This window comes from Ambystoma mexicanum, chromosome 11 (genome assembly GCF_040938575.1).
Source record: "Ambystoma mexicanum isolate Mex_15411 chromosome 11, UKY_AmexF1_1, whole genome shotgun sequence".
Taxonomy (NCBI): domain Eukaryota; kingdom Metazoa; phylum Chordata; class Amphibia; order Caudata; family Ambystomatidae; genus Ambystoma; species Ambystoma mexicanum.
This window is the reverse complement of record NC_090934.1, coordinates 409,321,496-409,335,994: the sequence shown is the minus strand read 5'-3', so window position 1 is coordinate 409,335,994 and position 14,499 is coordinate 409,321,496. Positions and strand designations below refer to the sequence as shown.

Genomic DNA, 14,499 nt, shown 5'->3' with positions numbered 1-14,499 from the left:
GCGAGGGAAGGACACATTTCGTCACACTACCACCTACGCTCAACAGTGATGATGTACTGCTGTTACAATGTGAATATTATATGCATGTTCTTCTGTTTGTTGCCCTCTTGTTCCAAAACCAATAAAAATTTAAATTATAAAAAAAAAAAGTGTCACGGGGATAACTGGAATTTCTATAAATTTACAATCCAATCAAAGTCTAATAGTTTGTCTTTTACTTTGTCTGGATTTAGAATTAAGGTTTCAATATTCGTGGTTATTTGGCCAAGAATTCTTGCACAATGCGTCCCTATTGACATTACAATGTTTTTTTTTTGTTTTCATATTATGAGTTATTTGCAAGCTCTCACTAAGGTTTGCATACAGAGATTCTCCTGAGGACATGAATATTTTCCAAAATATTGAGAGCAGATTCCATTCCACCCTAGCAGCAATAGAAGATGTGCCTAATTCAAATCTGATAGCCGCAAGCGGCACACAGTTGGGGACTCCTAATATACTGCCCTCCATAATTTCCCTTCCCACACTTTTAGGCATTTCAAGTTAGAGTTATAGAACAGTTCCAATATATCAGTTTAGGTACTGCCTTGCCCAGATAAAAGTGTAGGAATGGTAAAATTGAGTAGGAGACATTTTGTAGGTATTGCCAATGCTTGAGATATTGGCATTGTCGCCTTCTGATATAACGCTTTCTTCACATGTACAATACTGGGAGTTGCCGATAGCATGAATCCCAGGTATGTCATCTGAGGATGGAATTATACATGTTCATCCCATAACCATGTTTGCAGTCGCTTTTCCCGACTTCTTGATACTGCTAAAATTCTATTTTTTTTTTTAGCATTGATCTTGAGCCCATTATGAAAGGAACATTTTGAAAATGCCTTCAACAAACGTCTCAACCCAACACGAGATTATCAAAGAAAAGGAAATCGTGCACATATGTGAATCAGGACATCTGCTGTGAGCCCACCTTAGGAGCTATTAGTGCGACAGGTGTTAAATAGTCATTCACATCAGACACAAAGATTTATTGAATCTAACTTTAACTGAAGCATTGGCACGAACGCCTATGATAAGGTCCAGAAGGGTGTTTGGAATTCCCCAACTTTTGAGCTTCGACTACAACCTTTTGCGGTCCACGCGATCAAATGCTGCTGATAGGTCAATTGATGCAACATAAATACAAGAATCTGGAGTATCCCAGGTAGACCGTTGGATATGTGGAAAGATAATGCCATTGGGCGATGTAGAATACCCCTGTTCGAAATTGTTTGATATTTAAATACACTGGCAGATGGCGCAGCCCAACTCTCCAGGTGTTATATTGCTAAAAAGATCTTGCTATCAGCGTCTAAAAGCGAGATTGGGTGGTAAGTAGAGGGTTCCCATCTCGAACCCTTTTTAAAGATCGGTACGATGTGTGCTGTTTGCCAGGAGATGGGGAATTTCTTAAAAGATATTATGCTTCGGAAGAGGAAAGTCAAAACATTTGCCCAATGCATGGGTTCCTATTTAAGAATGACATTAGATAACCCACTGGGTCCAGCCGATCTTGACATTTTACATTTTAGGATCAAGTTATAAACGTCTTCCTTAATGATGGTAGGGGCTGCTAAATCAGTAGACCATACACACTGCTCAAATGGCACAGCAAATACTCTACCCATATTGCTTCTGTGACAGCATTAATCTGCAAAGTAAATAGAAAAACGTGAATACCATTTATTAACATCCAAAAGAGGCCGCAGTCCGTTTTGGATAATGATTGTAGGACTAGTTCAGCATCACGCTGGAGTAATGATGCACGCCATTTCTACAGTATAGTCTGTATTTTTGTTTGACTAATTTAACTGATTTAAGTTTTAGATCAGTCAAGAGAGTTTGACACTTTATATCTTGTAAAGTATGTCCCATGAGTGATTTAATTTGTGCCAACTTGCATCAAAGACGTGTAAATGTTTTTTCCCTTCGAACCTAGACCCCAAGTCAAACAGTATCTGGCTCCTGAATCTAGGGACCCAATGAAGCAATCAGTGTGCAACATTGAACGTATTAAGTTTCCATTCATATGTGGTGGTAATAATTACCTCACAATAATTATGCTACTTTATCAACATTCATAGCAATGAGAGGACTGCGTTGCTCCCAGGACAATTTTAGATTTGTAGGACCTAAGGTTCCTTTTCAAGAAGCAGAGATGGCAGGTGTATAAGGGCACGCAGCATGCAATGATCACGCCAATCCGTTGGGGCTATTGCAAAATCAGAAGATGGTTCTAACAGCACTGGGTCGACAAAAATCTAGTCTATTATACTTTTGCTCGCACCTCTGAACTATGTATAAGGAGTTAATTAATTTCTTCTAAATTGATCGTAGAGGGAAAAAAGGTTCAGTGAGGAGAGGGTGGTACGATGTGTCATCAGCGGAGACAGGATAACATTTCGTGTTCAAGTCTCCCGCTAGCAAAACACATCGAACGCCATTACGGCCCTCCAATCGCATCGCAAACAAGGTTAACAATACACTAGAGAAAGTCATCCAAATTACCCCCTCTCGGATGCCAGCAGATATTCAATAGGACGACGCAAAATTCATTGGACGGGCACTCCATTTCTACTGCCAAAATACCTTAAGGTTGATCAAAAATGTGACCTGCTTTCATGGAGGGGTCTAATTTTACAGCAGTCACTTAGCCTCCATAGGGTCTACCTCTGACACCAAATTCTGCAGGTTGACAGAAAACTTGGTACCCATCAAGGACCAGTTTGGCTATGAGTCAGGTCTCCTTTAGTAGTGTACATTGTGCATTCTGCAATGTCTACCACTGCCAGATTAGTATAAAGATTGTAGTGTCCCCTGGTGTTCCATGAAATAACTTTCAATTCCCCATTTGCGTTCTTGCCAGAGGGCTGATTTTTTCATTGTTGAAACCACTAATTGCCATTATGAGAAGGCCCTTTAATTGCACTAGCTCGTTCCAGTTGTGGGCCCAAACTTTCTTTTCGCTCCTCCCACCGTTTAAGATAGTTAATGAAGGGGTTGGTTATCTCAGGCATGGGCTCAGCCTCATCGCGTTGTACAGTTGACAATGAGGATGACGTTGTCACGTCATTCAGCGTGTTTACATAGCGGCCATCTTAGTTAGTAAATTCGAGCAGTCCCGGGAATTGATCGCAATCCACAGGAATTGTATCGCGGGAGAAATCCCTACAAGAATATAAAGGTAATAATTTACCCCTTAGGCTTAAATCTCATTCCCATTAAGTTCATTTTTCAAAATGCATTGATTGATAACCCTTGGCTCTACAACAAACTTAGTCCTTACATTTTCTCTCATTTCCAATTCCAAATAGGAACTGCTCTTGAATATATAGAATTAACCATTACAGATAGATACAGAAAATCTACAACAGAGTCAACAACTAAGAGGCACAAGAATTCATTTCCAAAAGTAAGGTTAATGTAAGTTCTCTCATTATCGAATTGACTGAAAGCATATCACAAGTTACGAATCAACTGTATACCAGAAAGACAACGCAATTTGATACCAAACACAACTATGACCTAATTAGGAGAATGAGCAACAGGCTCTTACATTGATGTAATTTACATTGTGCGAAGTATGTCTATTTGTTGATAGGCATATTTAGTGAAAGAATTTGTGATAATGGTTGAAATATGCAACAATATTTGTTTACATATTCTGCACCAACATTGAATTGGTTTATATTTTTTTGTTTTCTCTTCCTGTTCACATCAGATCAATAGACAATGTTTACCTTTTGAAGAACCACTGAATCAACGTGGGTTAACACGTGTAGAGGGCACAAACTTTTTTCTTTGTGAACATTTACATGAAGAACAATTATTTTCCTGCAACTAAGAAGCCAAATAAATACTTGGAGAGCCAGATCAACAGTGTTTGGAATTCTTTCTTTGTACTCATCGCGTTGTACCACAGAAAATCCCATATTCAAGAATAAAGTACCCTCTGCCAAAATTTGATCAAGCACTAGTTTTGAGCGGAGATGAATGTGTATGGTTGATACATCAGATTTGTCAGGGAAGGCTACCCTTTTAGGGGTGTCACGGTATTGGTTTTATGAGGGTATGATAACCTAGCTAAATTACAGTATATCATGGTTCTCGCGGTAGAGTAGGTTAACTAATCTTAAATATTTTCTTAAAGGTCATAAATTGTCAGCATTTTGAAACTTGTCTCTGCACATTTTTTGCTGATCCTCCAGGAATCTAAGGCGGCTGAAGATTTGATCTTTCATGGCGCTTACTCGTTGATCGCCTTGAATGAAAGTGACTAGTGGAAGTGTTAAAATGCACATTTTGAGCAATGAGCTTACTGCCCAGTCACATGTAATCGCTTTGAAAAATCGGCCTTGACTGCATTATTTTGGAACCATATGGCATAGGCATCATGACCCCTCGCTGCGATCAGTCACAAAAGTTTGTTTTGATAACGCTTTATCGCATTAAAGGGAGAAAAGTCACTCATGTGAAGTCTGAAAGCCTATGTCATTCTGTTTCTTTTGTCAAAATGTGATAGCCAACAAACACTCACCGAAAGGTTGCATTATTGATCAAATCACTATAGCTAGTTTACCATCTGCCTGGTGTATTATAAAGGTCTGATGTTGGAGTCACCACTGACAATGTAATCCTAACAGGACAGCGTTCAGTGGGAGCTGTTGATTTCTTTCTTGATTCTTGCAATACATGTTAATTTACCTTCTTAAAAGATAGTGGCACAAAAACCTTTTGAAAATGACAAAGTTAAAATACAAATGGGCACAGATATGGGCTAGACCACCACATTACCACAGCCCCATCATTACCATTTTCCCCAGTTCTGAGCGCATTAGGATCCTTATCATCTGAGTTGAGACGGAGGAATGCTTTCATGGGTGGTGTCACAAATAGAGGATAGACCTGAGAAACATCTCACCCCCATTGCTCTGGATACTTCAAATTGAATGTAGAATCTGTCCTGCCTGCTTGAGTCCAGTGCCATATGCAGAAGGCAGGTGAAGGATCAAGCGAAGCAACAACTCTAGTGCAATGTGTAAATCTACACTGAGGACAGTGGGAGGGGGGCAGTTTATAGACTAGCACAAAGCACTGATAGGCCCAGTGTTCATACAGTCTACAGAGCTAACGTTTTTTGTGGACATGCATGAGATGGGCATTCAGTTAATTCCCCTTTGAATTCTGGGATGTATAGTTCCCCATCTTTCAAATTGGTGGGAAAACTACAAATTGGCTGATCTTTAACCAGACTACACAGCATCAAAGCTGCATTTACTAATGTGGCCTCACTTTCCCTATGCTCTTGTCTGCCAAAAGCCACATCCCACAGTGCAAGATCCAGAATGCACAGCACTTGCTTACTGCAGCCTTTCCAAATCAGATTGAAAAGCACACTTAATAGCTGCAGGCCTTAAAATGGTATACCGGTATAAACAACGTGACGGTTATAGTTCAATTAAGCTGTTCACGGTATCTATAACGGTATACCGCTACACCTCTACTTTCAATATCTGCATTCAATGAGGGAACTTCTGCTAATATTAATAAAATACTCATGAGATTTAGGCATATTGGAATTGATGTGCCCAGTATGCTGTTCATCAATATGGTGTATTGCAAATCAGAAAGTTGGTGACTTTGTTGTAATGGCCTTGAGATAGCCTCGCTAGAACAGAGTATCTCCGGCAACAAGATTTAGTAACTTTACTTGATCCGAAGGGGTTCAATTGGGGCTATTGTGTTTGTCAAGTCTGGCCAGCATTTCGTCATAGCTGGATCTTAACTGACCCAGAAATTAGATTATCACCACTCACCATAACTTGATTACACTTAAATGGTATGTAGTTTGTCTAGTAGCACCCAAAGGATGTAGTGTCTTTCATTACCCGCCTTAGCAGTAGCACCGCTTTCAATCATTGATACAGATATTTGAGGAGATGAAGAGTTAGTTTTCATATCGGATGTGCAGGTGACCACTCACTAGGAACTGTTCCCAGAGTCGACAAATCAAACGTACTGTGTTCTAATTTCCCACAACTAAGGCTGACAGGCAGCGCCCTGTTGACACGCACACCGTCACTTTGAATTGGTGCGTTTGGTTGGTTACTAGAATCATTAGATAGATCTATACCAGAAGTAGTGGGATAAGATAATGGTTCTTTGCCATGAAAACACTTATCTTGCTCCATGCTCGAAATCACATCGTAGCTAGGAATAGTCTTATTTTGAATAATGGAACAACCTTTTTCCAAGAAGAGTTAGATTGGTTGTGTTTAAGTAAAGAGAACCCAACCTTTTCTTGTGAAAATATCAATAGTTGGTAAGCTTAAAGAAGGTTCAAGCAAAGATTTAGGACATTCCACAGTAAACGTTGTTTGTACATAAACATCCTTGCTAGACTTCAATGACATGTCTGTCTCTATTCTTAGTGTCTGACAGCCAGTTCCTCTATCCCCTTTGTTTAATGGACTTACAACTGTTTTGGTGATCTGCGATGAGGCAGATCCACACTGTACCGAAGTTGGAGTATTGCCATGTTTCATAGTACTAGTTTGGAGATCATGACAGGAGAATGTGGGTAGCTCCAATAACAAATCAGAACCACTTTCCTCTTGAACAGGGGTCAAGACTGGTGCAAGCTGTTTAATTTGGGTGGTCTGACATTGCAAATAATCAAGAATAGACAGATCTCAGCCATTTTAAGGAAGAAATGTTTTTTTTCTTTATTACTTTCTGATCTTTTTCTTTTTTCTTTTAGTAGATCTACCCCGACCAACCGTTCTGGTAGGTTGAGTGGTTGTTTCTGTGGAACCAGTTCTGAGCCTTCAAGGCAAACACCGATTTCAGGAGCTACCTCGGGCAGAGGCAGCATTTGAGAACATTTTAGAACATGGGTGTCCTCTATGGTAATAGGCACATCAATGTTATCTGGCTCTGTGTGTTCTGCCTGAGGCAGATTGTCAACCTTTACCTGTTGTGAAAGAAGATGTTCAATATCAGGCATATTTTTAGCTGCTAATCGACCAAGGCACATCTCAAAATCTTCAACTTTTGTGTACATAGTAGCCAACGTTGTAGAGTGTACTTTCACCTCCTTCCAGATGTTATCATATAGTGGACAATAGAATTGAGCACAATGTTTAAGGCAGATCGACATGGGAGGATAATTTGATGCAATCGTAAGCCTCCCTAAGAATATGATGCATTACACATTCACTGGGTTGATTGGAATAGTTAGGGGAAGAGATTCACAGACAGCTTTACTTTTCTTCCACAATAGAGTTGGTTTGTTCTGTAGGGGAATCGATGCATGACGCGTCACACGTCGGTTGTGTTACATGCTCATCATTCATACAGGGCATAGGGAGTGCCAGTGAGTCAACAAATTCAATTAAACTTAAACCATTTAAACTCTGCATCTGTGTGCAATCAATGGTGGCCGTTTTCCTAATTGCAACAGTAGGTCTAATTTATGCACTTGTCGACATCAATCTAGGGAAATAATCAGAACTGCACGGGCCGGCGAACGGGGGGAAGGGGTGCCACTACACCCATCAATCGGATTTTTCACAACATACGTTTTACAGCCCTTGGAGATGGGTTTACTCCGACAAACCTTTGTATTAGTACCCAACTATCTGTGAAAGTGGTGTTTCAAGTTTATGAACGGCACCCAAGTCAGCATTGTTTAACTCTAAAGATTCAACAGAATTGTGTGCACACAGGTTAATTTCGGCAAGGGCATTTGTGTCATCACTGTCTACTTAGTGCTGTCCTTGACTATGCAAACCAATCTGCATTGACATTCTAGTTACTGCAGAAGTAGCTGACTAACACTCAAACAGAAGGAGAACGCTTGGTCACAAGTACAGCCCGTGAAGGCCAAAAAGGACCAAAATAACTTCAAAGGAAAAATTTTAAAAACATTGTTTACAGTGGAGCCAAAGCGTGGGGTTCAAAGAGGATATTCCACCTCTACAGTCACCCACAGTGTCTAAATACAAGCTTATAAATCCCGGTTTCAAGCACTTGCTTTCACTGTCCAACAAACAAGTTGTCACGATAGCTACAGCATTTTTTCGGAATTCACTAGGTCCAAATCAGACAATAGAACCTAAACAGACAGAGCGTGGCTCAAAGAGAGTATAACCCTCTGCAGTCACCCGCACTGTTCCAATACTGTTGCAGTTTTCTGAGACGTTATGTCCAAACTACAAGAGTCTAGGATGAATTAATTGAACTATGATCCAGAGTACAGCGTTGCTCAAAGAGTACAAACCCTCCAGAGTCACCAGCGCTGCTTTACAAGGAAGTAAAATTACAAAGCACTCTTCAGAAAATGTAATGATCTGATTGGATTTTCATGTATTTGAGCTTGGAAGCACGGCATGGCTCAAAGAGGGTACGATCCTCTGCAGTCACCAGCCGTGTTTCATGAAAATAGAATCTTTACAGAAGTACATCCAAACGCAATTCAAAGCAAATCCAGTTCCAAAGATATAAACTGTTTAAACAGACTTGCGGTGCAGCTTTGGTGAAAAAACAACCTACAGAAGGTATAGATCGCAACGGTTTACAGATAACAGCCACTTAAAAAAGTTTGCGAGAAACCAATATAGCAGTCGATTGGTTTAACAGTTACTGAAATAATTGTAGATGCAGCACACGTAGAACATGGGAGGAAAACCAAACTGTCCACTGTGTCCACCTGGTTTGACCAACTACCTGAGCTGTGATCTCACTGTTTCAACTATGCACTGTCACCGTATTTAAAATTGCTCTGTGAAACCTAGGTCCTTTTTCTCCCTCTTTAGGATTCTCAAATTTAGGTCTGTCTTCTATCCTTTCTTAGATTGTCCTGTGCCTCTCTTGCGCTCGTCGTGTAAGTACCGTCCTGTGCCACTCTCCTGCTCACTTGCCTCTCGCTGTCTGGTCTGCCTACCCCTGGAACCCCTCCTCTCCCACCTACTCTATGGTGCTATCTGTCTCCCCCATCTTTTCAAACTGTTTCACTATCGACTATCCTGCTCTCCTCACTAAGTCTTGTAGGAAAAAGTTTAAAAAGGACATCATGGTCTCCAACCCAGGCCTCCCTATCGCTGACACGTACATCAGTGCCTCCTGCAAGGAAACTCTCACCGACATCCTCTTTGTCGTTCCTTCTCCAGATCTATGGACCCCACATATGGTCTCTGTTCTCTCGCCTTTCTCCTCTTCTCCCATTAATGGTGGTACCCGTTGGGATGCCCTCCTGGCCTCCTTTCTTTCCTCTAAGGTCATAATTAATGTCTACTCTAACGGAACCATCTTGGTCCAAGGCCCTCAGGCCAACCTTCATCTCTTTGATAGACGCTTTCCACGCCTCATCAACTTCCTTTCTTCTCCTGGTGTCCCCTCCCCACTTTCCTTGGCTACCTTGCCTATCCCCTCTCTCTCTGGCCCCTCTCGCCGCTTTCTAAACCTCCGCAGGGCGTACCTCCGATCTGTACCCCTCCCCGGAAGTCCTTCAAGGAGGGCAACCTTCTCCACATTGCCACTCTTAACTCCCTTTCCGCTGTAAAATACTCCTCTGATATCTGCCGCCTTCTTGAAGAACTTGACCTCGATGTCCTCGGTCTCACTGAGACATGGTTTACGGCCGGCTCTGTCACCAACTTTGACACGCTCCTACCTGATGGCTACAAGATTCGCTCTGTGCCCAGGCCCAAACGATCTTGTGGGGGCGTAGCCCTCATCTTCCCTGAGGGGATTCCTGCCTCCATCATTCCTACGCAGGCCTACTCCTCTTTTGAATGCCTCGTCTGCAGACTCTCTCACCTAGCCATTCCCTTACTGTGGCTACTATTTATAGGCCACCTGGTCAGGTGTCTTCCTTCCTCTCCGAGTGGGCGGACCTCTCCTGCTCACTCCTGGCCTCAACCACTCAACTCCTCCTTCTCGGATACTTCAACATCCACCTGGATGCCTCCCCCCCTCTGAACTCTTTCGCGACCTCTGCGACTCTCTCTCTCTCTCACTATTCTCCCCTCTGGCCCGACTCACTCTGCAGGGCACACTCTCGATGTTCTGATCTCTTCAGACCTTCCCCTCTCTATCCCTCTCTCCAGTCCTCTCTCCTGGAGTGACCACTTTCTCCTTTCCTCCCACCTCACCCTCCCTACCCCGCAGGCCAAGCCACTTCCGTCACTGCCACCCACCTTCTCGGTCACCCGACCCATGAAGCGCATGTCAGTTGAGGCTTTCGTTGCCACCTTCTCACCTCCTCCCCGCCTGGCTGACTCACCCTGACACAGCCCTCTCCACGCTGCTATATCTGATACTCTTGACATCCTTGCCCCTGTCATGAGAATACGACTGAAGCCCAAAGCCAAGTGCAACTCCTGGTATGACTCAGACCTAGTCAGCCTAAAACTCAAGTGCAGGGTTGCCGAGAGGAAATGGCGTGCTTCAAGTTCATCCTCTGACAAACTGGCCTGCCACCTGCTGCAAAGGCAATACCGGCCCTCCGTTCTCTCCAAGAAGAGAGCTCATATCCATGCCTGCGTCTCTGCGGCATCACAACTCGGCTGAACTCTTTAAAATCTGCAAAGAATAGCCAATCCTGTCGCAGTCTCTACCTCTCCTGTCCCCTCCCAGGCCCTCTGCACGGCATTGGCCTCTCACTTCATTTCTAAAACTCAGGACATCCTGTCCCCACTCTCCTCCTCTCATCCCCCTCCCGCTATTCCCTGCTCTTCCTCTGGCCCTTCTGCTGCCACTCCTCCCTACTTCTCTACCTTTCCCCTTTTCTCTCCAGACAAGGTTTCTAGACAAGTCCGATCTATGAAAGTCTTGTCAAAACAGGTTCACCCCTGTTCCTCCAAAACTATCAAGGATCACATCCACTCCCTGGCTCCTGCCCTGGCGGATTTCTGCAATCACTCCTTCGCCACTGGAGTCTTCCCTTCCCCCCTGAAGAACTCCCTTGTGCACCCTCTTCTTAAGAAACCCTCTGCGGACCCCTCCTGCCCGGCTAACTATCCCCCAATCACCATAACTCCCTTCCTGGGCAAGCTCCTGGAGAAACTGGCCATCTCCCAATCAATCTCCACACTGAATCTGTTGGTTGTCTTCATGACCATCAGTCTGGCTAGAGAGCTGCCAGAAGCACGGAAACTGCCCTCCTGAACATCCGTGAAGACCTGCTCTCCAACCTCGACTAACACCCCTTGCGTTCTTATCCTGCTTGATCTCTCTTCTGCCTTTGACACTGTCAACCATGCCATCCTGCTAAACTGTCTCCGTGACAACCTGGGTGTCACTGGTCAGGCTCTGGCGTGGCTGACTTCTTTCCTCTCTGACCGACCCTCGTAGGTCCAACTTGGGTCCTTCCTCTCCGACATCTTTTTCTCTGCCTGTGGTGTCCCCCAGGGATCGAACCTCTCTCCCTGGCTTTTCAACCAATACCTGGCACTCCTTGCCCACCGCATTGCCGCTCTCTGTCCCAACTTTCAGTGCTATGCGGATGATACCCAGCTAATTTTCAGGCTACCCTCGGCCTCCTCCTCCTCCTCCTCCTGCTCCTTCTCCTCCTTCTCCTTCTCCTCCCCTTCCCTCATCTCTGACTGTCTGCCATCCAGGATTGGTGTGCCGCCAACGACCTCTGCCTTAATGCCAGTAAGACTGAGATTCTACTCATCGGCACACCCACTCCCTTCTTCCCTGCAGCTCTCTGGCCGGCCTCTTTTGGCCCTCCTCCCGCTCCCACCTGCAAGGCAAAAAAACCCGGGGTCATCTTCGACTCTGCACTCTCCTTCTCCCCTCGCATCTCTGACGTCTCCAAGAGGTCACACTACCAGCTGCACCTCCTTAGAGGTATTCTTCCTTTTCCATCCTTCCCCCAGAAGCTCACTGTCTCCATAGCCCTGGTCCTCTCCAAGCTGGACTACTGTAACAGCCTCTATCTAAATCTTCCTGCCTCCACTCTCTGCAACTTATCCAGAACAGGACTGCGAGACTGGTCCTTGGCCTCAAGTCCAGGGATCGTATCTCTCCAGGACTGAAATCTCTGCACTGGCTCCCAGTGGCTGCGAGGATTAAATTCAAAACCCTCTGCATTGTACACAAGGCCTTCTGGGGTCTGGGCCGCAATACCTTCAACTCTCTCTTCCTAAATTTCTTCCTTCTCGAGCTCTTCGTTCATCTGCCTCCAACTCCCTCAGGGTCAGTCGCTTCTCCAAGCAACAAGTTGGTGGCAGATCACTCTTCGGCAGGGGCCTCTCTCTGGAACAGCCTTCCTGCCTCCCTGAAACTCGAGGAGATCCAGTTCCGGAAACACCTCAAAACCTTCCTCTTTGCTTCTGCTTTCTCTCCTCCCCTCCCTTGCTGAATTCCTGACTGAAATTGCACTGGTTACCTGGCCATCCTTTCCGATCTCTGGCCCAGGCCCTGTCAACTGTCCACATGCACTGCCTCCCTGGCAACCTCTGCACTTGGGGACTGTTTTCTATATCCCTTCAGTCCCTTTCCAGCACTTTGTCCACACTTCCTTGCACTTGCCTTTTTAATGTTTTTTATTTATCTTATTTATTCCACTTCCCATGCACTGCACTTTCCCCTCTCCCTTCCCCCCTCGCACTTTTCCTTTCCCCCTTCGCATGCACTTGTGCGATCTGAATAACACCTGGCCTAGTAGGATCGCTGTCTGTCCTCCCTTTGTCTCCCCCCCGCCTTGCCTCGGCGCGCCTTGAAACACTTGTGTATAGGCACGTTATAAATGCCATATCATATCGTATCAAAAAATAAAAGAATCACAGCCTTCCATTGGGGGCGTCTTAATTCAGTGTTCTAATTACCATGCAGTCCCTCTTTTGTTCACGCACCGGGCTGCTGAAAACAAATGCCTGACTCTGAACGTTAAAGAAAGCAGATTAAATATGCAAAACACTTGTTAATAGTTCTAACAAGAAGATTTGTGCGAGAAGCTTACAGCTCGCACTATAGCTCCGTTGACAATGAAGCGATGCTGCAAAAAATGCACTACTTACCGCACCGCAAAAAGAGCGCAGAGCGCAAGGATTTATAATTTTAAATGTGATGGTTTGAATAAACCAAGTTGCTAAAGTCAATGGGCACTTTCCCACCACATGCAGAAATGAATCAGTATTCACAGAGTTCAGGCATATAAAGGAAGATAAACGTCCACAACAAAGGGATCCCTGAGGATCAATGGGGTGTGGAGGGGGCGGCTTACTGTGTTATTTCCTGGTCAAAATGTGGATGAGGCGGGCACCACCAATTTATTGATAAATGACAAATTGCTCTGAAAATATTTTAACGTTTCTTTTATATATACGTTTTTACATTTTCGAGGAGCAGGCTCTGTAGAGCCCAAAGACACCTAGGCCAACAATACATGCAGTCCAAACAATAAGATGGTTGAGTCACACCCAACTAAACTGCCGCTAACACTTAATCTCATCTGAGATTGGAGGTTGTAAAGAACAAAGCAGACTAAACTTCTGCTCAGTAAGTTCACTCTATGAATCATTCATGTTGTTTAGTTATTATGATTATTTCACATTATCAGTTGCTCTTAAATACTCCAAAAATAGTGAAGGAACCATAGTCACTCTGGGTTTGTATTAAATGTAGTGCGTTTTTTTATTGCCAATGCATTTTGGGGATAGTTTTCCCCTTCATCAAGGCTGAACTCTCATATGGATCAATCTGATAAACATTCATAGTGGAGGAAATTACAATTACATGAAAAGAACATAGTTGGTAAATCAAAGTAGCAATTTCATGAATCCATATCAGCATTAACATGTCACAAGAAAGATAAGCATATCACAAAATGTACATACCGTGAGGGTGCAGAAAAGATTGTAGTAGGTGTTGCAAAGTGGATGGAAAGAAAAAGAGGACAAAAGAAGAACAATTCAATACTAAATCATAATTGGTATGTGTTGTAGACAAATAGAGCTAATTGCTGTTACATGTACCTGGATTTAAAGTCCCTCAGGCTGGCAGATTTTTAGTGAAGCGTGTAAGGGTTCACAATGGATAGTCCTGCAGAGGTAGTGAATATATCGGGTTGCTACTTTTCTATAGGCATAGCACAAGAATTGTTCGATATCTGTGGAATAACAGTGAAAGTATAATACACTTACTTCCTGATCAGCGCTGCGGTGCGAGGAAACTAGACTGTTGATGCAGTAATTACATGTTGGTAGCTTGTTCTGCAAAGTGATCGGTAAAGCATTCTATTATTAAATAAAAGGGATGATCATGTGCTCGTGACTATTTAAAGTCAAGAATTACAAAAGAAAAACCCTGCAGGGAGATGCAGCAGCGTTTCCTGCTGCTTCGTTCTTACCGTGTTACTGGCACGGCTGCCGTCTCACAGAATGAGCGGCGCATGCGTTCTGTCAGTTGCTTTTAGCAGCTGCAATGGCAACCAATTGCTGTCCTGCT

The 14,499-nt window shown here is 43.8% G+C and overlaps 1 protein-coding gene and 1 long non-coding RNA gene across 5 annotated transcripts in view; both read right to left on the bottom strand.

Annotated features, from left to right (window-relative positions):
- The window catches only part of ARHGAP1 (Rho GTPase activating protein 1), a 902,391-nt gene that overhangs the window by 573,537 nt on the left and 314,355 nt on the right, over positions 1 to 14,499 (bottom strand). The gene's annotated exons all lie outside the window — the stretch shown is intronic.
- Positions 13,316 to 14,423, bottom strand: LOC138503457 (uncharacterized). Its single transcript, XR_011279640.1, has 4 exons — positions 14,402 to 14,423; positions 14,196 to 14,264; positions 14,028 to 14,094; positions 13,316 to 13,752 (listed from the first exon to the last, which is right to left on the bottom strand). It is a non-coding gene; the product is annotated as an uncharacterized lncRNA (long non-coding RNA).